The sequence below is a fragment of the Dama dama genome, chromosome 24 (assembly GCF_033118175.1).
Source record: "Dama dama isolate Ldn47 chromosome 24, ASM3311817v1, whole genome shotgun sequence".
Classification (NCBI taxonomy): Eukaryota; Metazoa; Chordata; class Mammalia; order Artiodactyla; family Cervidae; genus Dama; species Dama dama.
This window is the reverse complement of record NC_083704.1, coordinates 39,498,221-39,508,430: the sequence shown is the minus strand read 5'-3', so window position 1 is coordinate 39,508,430 and position 10,210 is coordinate 39,498,221. Positions and strand designations below refer to the sequence as shown.

General features: G+C 40.4%; 1 non-coding gene across 1 annotated transcript; it reads left to right on the top strand.

The window, feature by feature from the left end:
- Positions 1-1,913: 1,913 nt before the first annotated feature.
- On the top strand, positions 1,914-2,020 carry LOC133046353 (U6 spliceosomal RNA). The gene has a single exon (XR_009690484.1). It is a non-coding gene; the product is annotated as a U6 spliceosomal RNA (small nuclear RNA).
- Positions 2,021-10,210: the final 8,190 nt, after the last annotated feature.

The window sequence follows — 10,210 nt, the reverse complement described above, 5'->3', positions numbered from 1 at the left end:
GTTCATATGTGGCAGCAAGAGTCTAGAAAAGAGACGACCTTCATTAGGTTCACTGCACTCCAGGAGAAGAAACCTCCAGCACCTTGGAGCGGTATAGACACAGGAGAGTAACTGCTGGATCAGAAGAAGCTTTACAGGTGGGATCTTTATTATAATAATTACTAAGGCACAGCAGGCTAATAAAGAGGTGGGATGAGGTGTATGTGAGAGAGAAAGAAAGTACATCTGATGACATATATATGACTGTTTTAAAAAGTGAAAAAAGAGAATTACATGGTATTGGTTCAATATGAGCTGTTGGTAAGAAATATTTACGCATTCCAGTGGTTACATGGTGCAATATCCAGGTGGATATTAAATGTTCTGTGACAAATCTGCAATGATGGTACTGACACTATAAATATCTCATTAACAGAGCACCACCACCTATAAAAAGAAAGCTGTTACTGACTGCATTCATGTGGTTGCCATATTTTCTCGAGAGTTTTACAAACATTTAGATTTGTGTAATTCAAGGGAAAAACAATCTGTCCTGGAGGAAGTTGCCAAGAGCTCATGAGGCTTTCAGTTCTTCATGTGTGTCATAAGAGCTCATGTAACAGGTTTTTCTGCTTGTATTTGTTTCACTGCTTAATTCAATCAGTTTCAATTTACATTTTTATCCCATCTTTAGTTATAAAGCACCAAATAAGAACTTAAAATCCCTCAATTCAAAAACAATAAAAAATGTCAAACTTGCAAGGTTGTTTAAAAAATAATCATTATTTTGCTAAATATTTGCCAGCATCAAATATGCTAATTAGCTCTTTTTCCCACTGCCACCCCTCCCCCCACAAACTCTCCTGATCATTTCACTAGTTTCTCCCAAATGTGATTGAGGACTCTCACACAGTCTCTGCAATGATGTTCTTAGCCATTTTCTGCAAACTTTATCAAATTACTTTGGGTCATTCACTCATTTAGTTCAGTAAAAAATTTACTGAGAATTAAAACTGCTAACACGGTCCTAGTACCTAAAACAATCTATATATTTAATGTGATCCTCATCAAATTACCAATGACTTTTTAAAATTTTACAGATCTATAACAAATAATCTTCAGATTTACATGGAACCATAAAATACCGGGAATTAGCAAAACAATCCTGCAGAAAAATAATAAAGCAGGAGGCATAATCTCTGAAGGTTTCAGATAATACTACAAAGCTACAGTAGTCAAAACAGTGTGGTACTGATACAAAAACAGACATATGGATCAATGGAACAGAACAGAGAACCCAGAAATAAATCCATGCATCTATGGTCAATTAACAATGGGGAAAAGAGAGTCTCTTCAGGAAGTTGTGGTGGGAAAGCCAGAGAGCCAAATGTAAATCAATGAAGTTAGAACATACCCTCTCACCATACACAAAAATAAACTCAAAATGACTTAAGGAGTTAAACATAAGACATGACACCATAAAATTCCTAGAAGAGATTATAGGCAAAACATCCCCTGACATCTACTGTACCAATGTTTTCTTAGGTCAGACTCCCAAGGCAACAGAAATAAAAACAAAAATAAACAAATGGGATCTAATCAAATGTACAGGCTCTTGCACAGCAAAGGAAATGATAAGAAAAGACAATCTAGACAATGGGAAAAAATGTCTGCAAACAATGCAACCAATAAAAGCTTAATTTTCAAAATATACAAACAGCTCATACAACTCAAGACCAAAAATACCCAAACAATCCAATCAAAAAATGGTCAGAAGATCTAAATAGATATTTCCCCAATTAAGACACACAAATGGCCAATAGGCACATGAAAAGATGCTCAACATCACTAATTATTAGAGAAATGCAAATCAAAACTACAATGATGAACCACCTCATGCGACAGAATGACCATCATTAAAAACTCTACAAATAGTGCTCGCTTCGGCAGCACATATACTAAAATTGGAATGATACAGAGAAGATTAGCATGGCCCCTGCACAAGGATGACACGCAAATTCGTGAAGCATTCCATATTTTTACTCAGCCATTAAAAAGAATTCATTTGAATCAGTCCTAATGAGATGGATGAAACTGGAGCCCATTATACAGAGTGAAGTAAGCCAGAAAGATAAAGAACATTACAGCATACTAACACATATATATGGAATTTAGAAAGATGGTAACGATAACCCTATATGCAAAATAGAAAAAGAGACACAGAAATACAGAACAGACTTTTGAACTCTGTGGGAGAAGGTGAGGGTGGGATGTTTCGAAAGAACAGCACGTATACTATCTATGGTGAAACAGATCACCAGCCCAGGTGGGATGCCTGAGACAAGTGCTCGGGCCTGGTGCACTGGGAAGACCCAGAGGAATCGGGTGGAGAGGGAGGTGGGAGGGGGGATCGGGATGGGGAATACGTGTAAATCTATGGCTGATTCATATCAATGTATGACAAAACCCACTGAAATGTTGTGAAGTAATTAGCCTCCAACTAATAAAAAAAATAAAAAAAAAAAACACTCTACAAATAATAAGTGTTGGAGAGGATGTGGGGAAAAGGGAACCTTCCTATGCTGTTGGTGGGAATGTAAGTTTTGGTATACCCACTGTGGAAAACAGTAGGGAAGTTCCTCAGAAAGGTAAAAATAGGGTTACTATATGATCCAGCAATCCCACTCCTGGGCATAAACTCTGATATTAAAACACGCATGTACCCCTATGCTCACAGCAGCACTATTCACCATAGCTAAGACTTGCAAACAACCTAAATGTCCATCCACAGATGACTACATAAAGAAGAGCAGTGACGTAAATGCCATTTGCAGCAACACAGATGCAACGAGAGAGTATCATACTAAGTGAAGTAAGTCAGAAAGACAGACAAATATCATATGGTATCAGTTACATGTGACATCTAAAATACGATACACATGAACCTATCTATGAAACAGAAACAGACTAATGGACATAGAGAACAGGCTTGTGGTGGCCGAGTCGGAGCACTGGGGAGAGGTGGAGTGAGAAGTTGGGGTTAGGTGATGTAAGTTATTGCACGTGGAATGGATAAACAACAAGGTCCTACTGTATAGCACACAGGAGTATATTCAGTATCCTACAAAAAGACATAATGGAAAAGAATAAATAAAAAAGGATGTATATATATGTGTGTGTGTATATATATATAACTGAATCATTTAGCTGTACAGCAGAAATGAACACAGTATAAACCAGCTGTATAAAAAAGAAAGGTCACCTAATGCCTATCATGTGCCAGGGGCTGTTGCAAGCACCACGGATCCAATGGGGAACAAAACAGGTCCACCTTCTGCCTTCATGAAGCAAACAACAAGCAAATCGTCATCAACTGGGCTAAGAAGGAACACTAGATCTACATTTTGAACATGGCTTCTTTCTGGTGGCTTTTGTTCAACCTAGTGTTTGTAGCTAGCCATTGGGACATTGAATAATGTCTACTACCTATCAAGGCAAGAGACCTGGGGTTTTAAAACATGCTCATTATTTTATAACCCATTATTCCCCTTCTACATGTAAGGAAAACAGACTGCAAGTTCATGTAGCCAACCAAGATTGGTCCTAACTTCTCTGTTTTATTGCTTTCCTCTCAGAAATTATTAACTGAATGGTATCTACTTGATTCTTATTTCATTTGGTTTTAGGACCAATCTTTAGCCTTCATTTTAACCTTGGTACAGCTTTCCCCTAGGAAGCAAACCTGTGCTTGTGACAGCAACCATCACCTCTATGACCCTAGCCTCTGGAGTCACTTAGCCCTGGGGAGTTATAAACTACCCTAATTGCCTATAGTCAAAATGACTTTGTAAAGAGAAGTCTAGAGGACAGAGAACAAAGAACAAATGGGATCACATCTGCAATCTAGAAATACTAGTACAGAACAAATTGAAGAGGGGATGTCAAATTGGGAGCAAGGAGAAAAATGAGGAAGGCATTAAAATAATGCAGGAGACAAGTGACAGGACCTGTGGCAAAAGGCATTGCCAGTAAGAATGTAAAGGAAGCTATAGCTTCATTACAATCGTTACAGGTACGAGTTTATAGCAATTATTCATGGAGGGGAAAATGTGTCTGATCACTAATGAAGTCCCGTTTCAAGTGGGCAGAAGGAGGAACATGGGCAAAAGAAATGGAGAAGGTGTAACCACAAGGGCAGAAAGAAAACCAGGAGAGGGGCATCACAGAACAGAAAGTGTTCTTAAAGAGGAGGAGCAGTAGACAGAGGAACAATTACTAAAGAAGTCAAGAAGGAGAGCAAAGAAAATATATCGATTGTCTTTGGCAACATGGCGGTGACTGAAAACTCTATACTAAGTGACTGATGTGGTGGATTGATGACAAAGGAAGCCAGATTGCAGCTGACTCAGCAACTCAGCCTCTTTTGCATCCTGGAGTAATGGAAAGCATGGGATGAAGGGTCATTCCTATGCAATTACAGAAACTGCTGGAATACAGACATCAGATGGAGGCAATTCTTACAAGAAGCTTGGTTTGATAACATAGAACGTTTTCAATTTATACACATGTTGTCTTTGACTCACTAGAAATGATATGAATACAAAAACTTCAGCACTGTGACTGCCCTCAACTGTTTGTACATCTTGACTGCCATCCAGTCTGTCTGGCCAAAATCAACTAAGCAATTATGCACGTGGGTGTGATAGCAATATACCAAATGTTGACTGTCCTCAACCAAGAGATAGTAATGAAAAGTTCTGCTAATTAGGTCCTGTTTGTATTTCTATAATCAAAACTAACTACCTGTTTTATTCAATGATATGCTTTATTAATTATCATTGGTGTACTTGTTTCTCAGCACATTTTAAGCATCTTCAATACTTTGTCTATCTTCTGGGTACCCTTACCAGCCAAGATTTTGCTTGTATTAAAAAAGCAATAGATATATGGAACACAATGTGTTCATTACATAAGTTATTCCCCTGCCCTCTTTTGATCTTTCCCTGAGAAACTTGGTCCTAGGCTTGTCAAATTTAATGTCAGAAGGGATAAATTTAAAGATATTATTAAGTGAAGCAGTTCTCATACCAGGAGTAGGGAGAAGGCTTTTTTGTGGAACACTGGGATTTTATTTTATTTATAAGACATATTTGAATATCACTATCAAATGCATTTCTGCAGGACAACTGAGGTCCTTAAGACTTTTCATATGTGGCTTCTATGACAACAGAATGCCTATAACATATAGTTTTTCAGAAAAAAGAGACTTTCAGCTTCTATCATGGTAAGTGCCAAGTCTTTGAAAGAGTGATTAGTGGTCTGTAGTTGAATTAGGGCAATATCTCCAGCTCTGAATGGAAAAGACTGAAGTCCAGATTGGGACAAGGAACTATCATAGGATTGCTAAGTGTGAAAACAGCCAAGTTAGAGCTGGACTTTCAGTCTCCTATGTCTTCCCACTGACCTCTACCCTTACTCCGTGTTGGAAAGGCAAGTATGATGATTACTTTTAAATGTTACCTTGACTGGGCTAACCGTGGAAAGTTCTTCAAGAGACAGGAATACCAGACCACCTGACCTGCCTACTGAGAAATCTGTATGCAGGTCAGGAAGCAACAGTTAGAATTGCACATGGTACAACAGATGGGTTCCAAATCAGGAAAGGAGTATGTCAAGGCTGTATATTGTCACCCTGCTTATTTAACTTACATCCAGAGTACATCATGAGAAATGTTGGACTGGATGAAGCATAAGCTGGAATCAAGTTTCCCAGGAGAAATATCAATAACCTCAGATATGCAGATGACACCACCTTTATGGCAGAAAGCAAAGAGGAACTAAAGAGCCTCTTGATGAAAGTGAAAGAGGAGAGTGAAAAAGGTGGTTCAAAACTCAACATTCAGAAAACTAAGATCATAGCATCCAGTTCCATCACTTCATGGCAAGTAGATGGGGAAACAGTGGAAACATTGAGAGGCTTTATTTTGGGGGGCTCCAAAATCACTGCAGATGGTGATTGTAGCCATGAAATTAAAAGACTCTTGCTCCTTGGAAGAAAAGCTATGACCAACCTAGACAGCATATTAAAAAGCAGAGACATTACTTTGCCAACAAAGGTCCATCTAGTCAAAGCTATGGTTTTTCCAGTAGTCATGTATGGATGTGAGAGTTGGACTATAAAGAAAGCTGAGTGCTGAAGAATTGATGCTTTTGAACTGTGGTGTTGGAGAAGACTTGAGAGTCCCTTGGACTGCAAGGAGATCCAACCAGTCCATCCTAAAGGAGATCAGTCCTGACTATTCACCGGAAGGACTGATGCTGAAGCTGACACTCCAATACTTTGGCCACCTGATGTGAAGAACAGACTCACTGGAAAAGACCCTGACGTTGGGAAAGATTGAAAGCAAAAGGAGAAGTGGTTGGCAGAAGAAGAGATGGTTAGATAGCATCACTGACTCAATGGACATGAATCTAAGCAAACTCCGGGAGACAGTGAAGGACAGGGGAGTGTGGTATGCTACAGTCCATGGGGCTGCAAAGAGTTGGACACTACTGAGCAACTGAACTGAACTGAACTGACTGGACTAAAGGATACCTGGATCACAGGTAAAACGTTATTTCTGGGTGTGTCTGTGGCGGTGCTTCAGGAAGAGATTCGCATTTGAATCTGTAACTGGAGTAAAGATGGCCCTCACCACTAGGGGTGGACATCATCCAATTTGTTAGGGCTTGAGTAAAACAAAAGAGCAAAGTAAGGGCAGGTACGCTCTCCTTTAGCTTGAGCTGAGACATTCATCTTCTGCCTTTGGACACTGGTGTTCCTGGTTCTTAGACATTCAGACTAAGACAGGGACTTAAACCACTGGCTCCCCTGGTTCTTGAGCCTTTGAACTCGGGCTGACTTACACCACCAGCTTCCCTGATCTTGACTATAGGTGGCAAAATTGGTGGACTTCGCAGTCTCTGTAACTGCATGAGCCAATTCCTGTAATAAATCTCCTTATATATATTTACACGTGTCCTAGACGTTCTGTTTCTTTGGAAAATTCTAACTAATACAGGGATATCTCAGGCTCTGAGGTCACACAGATTTTACTTTGAAGCCTAAATTCACTCTATACATCACTCATCTCACCTGGAAAGTGGGTTCACAGAAGGTACCATTGTACTGGCTGGGATTACTGTGATGGTTAAATGAGAAAATGTATGGAAAATGCCAAATCAGTGCTTGGCACGTGGTGACTACCCTACAAACGTCAACTGCTTTTAACAACACAGAGCAGAACTGGCTGTCACTGTGTTGGGTTTGTCCCCATCCCAGAAAAAAAGCCTAGGATCCCTATAAACTGAAACAATCAGTCATTACCAGATTGTGATCTGTTTGTTTTTCAGACACTTGCTGCTGATCAGTTTCAACTGAGACCCAGTCATAGCCATAATCAAACATCAAAGGCAGGTGGGCAATAACATACTCCCTTTTTTCTGTTGTTGTTTTCCACATAAGTGTATCTAACTGAATTAACTGGTTGGCTACTACCACATGGGAGCCTTTGACTAACTGGGACCAAATCTCTGAGACTGTTGAGCAGAGCAGTTAGGATACAGCATCATGCCTCTGTCCTACTGAACACTCCTGGTAAATCACTCAACCTCTCTGTGCCTCTGTTTCCTCATCTACAAAATGGGGATAAAAGAAGACCTACCTCTTAGGTTGTAAGCTCAAATAAGACGCTACACATAAAGTGCTGGGCTAAAGAGGGCCGCCTCCTAAGTCCTCAATAGTTGGGCCATTAGTATGATTTTTATTTCCCCTGCTGTCCCTACCATCTCACTGAGGAGCTTGGTTCTAACCAGGACCAGGATATACAAATGTCGCCTAAGGTTCACCGTGTTGTAAAGTTGGATTAACAGCATCATGCAGGCTGAGAGGAAACCCAAGATCTCTCCTCTACCGTAACACCTCCACCTTGTGACTAAGCAGGTGGGCTGTAGAGGGGGAAAGACCTTTGGGGTCTCTGGGTCACTGAGTTTATAGGCTTGGATCTCTCATAAACTGAGCTTAAAAGGATTAGAGCATGAGAGAGACCCGGTCTCTCCTGACTATAATTTCCCATCCTCTCTGTTCTCAGCCTCTCCTTGACTGGCTGGCTGTAAGAGATTTCCTCTTCTCTGACTTCTTATTTGTAAAGAGCTCCAATCTGATTCTGGATGCCGGTTCTAAAGACGATGAGGATCAGAAGAAGTCATATATGAAAATGAGATGCTCCAACTTATACTGTGCCTGTGGACCCCAGGGTGTACTTACTACACCGCGGATGGTTGGTTCTGACTTTCAAATGTCTGAATTCAGCCAGTCCTGCTCAGCAATCTTCACCTTTCCTGATTACCAGACAAAGGAATTTAATGCAGAATCATGTCTGAACGTCACTAAGAAACTCGGTTCTTACTCGCGTCTGCATCAATATTCTGTTGTTTTGAAACTTGTTGCTTAAGTAAGAGAACACTGGCTCTGGTGCTGCAGGACCTGCCTTCGTTCAATCCATATGGGCACCCCGCCCCACCCTTCCCTGCCGAGTCATTTCCTGAGACAGGCTTTAATATCAAGAAACACACTTAAAGCCTACTTTTAAAATCACTTTAACTTTTTAACCAAGAGAAGAAATAGAAAAAAAGCATAGCACTAGAGAAAAAAGATACCATTTAAGTAAAGAAATTTAAAAAATAATAATCTTAAGACGCCAAGCTTACTGATTTGGTCAAGTGAAGAACACAAGCCAAAACCTACTGGCCAATTTGGTTAAAATTTCACTGAAATGTGATTTCTACTATTTAGACCAAACTCTCAAGGAGGAGGGCCTTCATGGTGGCACAGAGATAAAAGGGTCTTCCTGGCAATGCAGGAGACACAAGAGACATGTTTTCGATCCCTGGATTGGGAAGATTCCCTGGAGAAGGTAATGGCAACCCACTCTAGTATTCTTGCCTGGAAAATTCCATGGACAAAGGAGCCTGGCAGGCTACAGTTCATGGGGTCGCAAAGACTTGGGCACTACTGAGCATGCATGCACACATTCATTCACTCAGCCTCAAGGAGGGAGATAGCTTGGTGTAATGGAAATAATATAGATATTCCTATCAGACAACTTCGGTTTGAAATTTGGCTCCATCAATCCAGCCAAGTGACATTAATCTCTTTGAGGCTGGTTCCCCAATGAGAATAGTGATAATGTATATAACCTGCATAGCCCAGTTATTCGTATTATTAATGATCATTGCTATTGTCTTTATCTCTTCTTACCCTCAATCAGTAAAGTGTTCAGTTCAGTTCAGGTGCTCAGTCATGTCTGACTCTCTGCAACCCCATGGACTGCAGCATGCTAGGCCTCCCTGTCCATCACCAACTCCCAGAATTTACTCAAACTCATGTCCACTGAGTCAGTGATGCCATCCAACCATCTCATCTTCTGTCATCCCCTTCTCTTCCTGCCTTCAATCTTTCCCAGCATCAGGGTCTTCTCCAATGAGTCAGTTCTTTGCATCAGGAGGCCAAAGTATTAGAGTTTCAGCTTCAGCATCAGTTCTTCCAATGCATATTCAGGACTGATTTCCTTTAGGATGGACTGGTTGGATCTCCTTGAAGTCCAAGGGACTCTCAAGAGTCTTCTCCAACATCATGGTTCAAAAGCATCTATTATTCGGTGCTCAGCTCAGTAAGGTAGGGAACATAACAATATTATTTCATAACTGTTGTGAAAATTATTAAATTAGATAATTCAAAGGCTACACATTCAGTGTGTATGATGTGTCAGGTACTGTTCTAAGTACTTCACATGGATTTATTTATTTACTTCTTACAACAAGACCATTTTACTGAGGATGAGGAAACTGGGGCTTAGAAAGATTAAGTACATTATGCAAGGTTGCACAATTTTAAGGGGTGAAGCTGGATTACCATATGTGAAGGGCTCAGCCAGGACCAGGCGTACAGTAGACACTCAAGAATGGGCAGTATTCATGCTGCCATATATATAGAGAACCTTTCCTAAGGGGCTGCCTTGGGAGTATCAGAATTTTGGCTGGCTGGAAATTTCACAATGGTCAGTGTGTTACTATTGATGGAAGTTCATTCTTTCATGGAATGTGGGTTTGGGGTTGGCCTGGAGGACAAAAAGAACTATCTCTGAGCTACAAACAGGAGTGGAGATATCTTTAAATAGGGGTTGAGTCAGAT